We start from the raw sequence: 1256 nt of genomic DNA, 5'->3' as shown, positions 1-1256 counted from the left end.
CAAATTGCCACATCTCCTGGTCCCTTGTCATTTCCTTAGTGAGGCCCACCATCCGAAGATCCTTTCTCACTATTTCTTCCTATATTTTCCTGAGTCTACCCCTTCAACAGGTACCCTCCATAATTAGAGCTCTGCACTTCTTTATGCAGCTGTCTTCATTCATATGCATCACATAACCAAACCAGCACAGTCTTCTCACCTGCACACAACATCTGATGCCTCTTATGCCCAGTTTTCCTCTTAAATCACTTACACTCTGTTGTACATGCACACTGACATTACCCATCCAGTGGAGCATGCTAGTTTCATTTCTTCCAAGCCTTCACAAGTCCTCTGTAATCAAAGCCCACATTCCACTGCCATGTAACAGAGCTGTACATACACAGACATCATACAATCTGCCTTTCATTCTGTGACAGAGGCCTTTAGTTACCAACAAAGGTAGAAGCTCTCTGAACTTTGCCCAACCTGTTCTTATTCTACAACTAGACTTTCAGGACTTCCTCCACCACTACTAACTTGGTTTCCTAGATAACAGAAGCTAATACTTCTAATGATCCACCTCCTCTGAACATTTGAGGGAGTCTATTGTCTGCACATTTTTAGTGCTTATTGTATGTTGTTAACCTTCCTGTGATACCGATACACCTCTAATGTATCCAAAGCTTGCACTGGGTACAATGTATGGAGTTTCTACCAACACCTTCTTACATATTAAGCAGGGCCATCTCCCAGGAGGGACTTGTGATTTGTCCATTTTTCCACTTACTAGGACTTTGATTTTTGCTAAATTAACTCTAAGGCCCTTTGATTCCAGACCTTGTTTCCACACCTGAAATTTCCCAGGGACGGCCAGTCCTGAATTCTATTAAGGCCTGGAGAACTAATATAAACAAGAGGGGGCTGAGAACTGAGTCTTGGTGAATTCCTACCTGTGCACTGAATTTGTTGCTATACTCATTGCCAACCTTAACTTTACTGGTCATATCCCTGTACATGGTTTGTATCACTCTCACTAACCACTCATCTATCCCTAGCTTTCACATTGACCACTAGATAAGGGAACAGGAAACCCTGTCAAAGGCTTTCTCCATGTTGACAAAAGCCAGGTACAGAGGTTTGTTTTTGACTAAATATGTCTGGTGCAGTTACCTAACCAGGAATATAGCATCAGTCATGCTCCTACAGGGCACAAATCCGAAGTGCATCGTATCTATGCTAATAATGTGTATGTGTGTGTATATATATTTATATAT

The sequence above is a fragment of the Octopus bimaculoides genome, chromosome 6 (assembly GCF_001194135.2).
Source record: "Octopus bimaculoides isolate UCB-OBI-ISO-001 chromosome 6, ASM119413v2, whole genome shotgun sequence".
Taxonomy (NCBI): domain Eukaryota; kingdom Metazoa; phylum Mollusca; class Cephalopoda; order Octopoda; family Octopodidae; genus Octopus; species Octopus bimaculoides.
The sequence above is the reverse complement of the archived record's forward strand: the minus strand, read 5'-3'. Positions refer to the sequence as shown.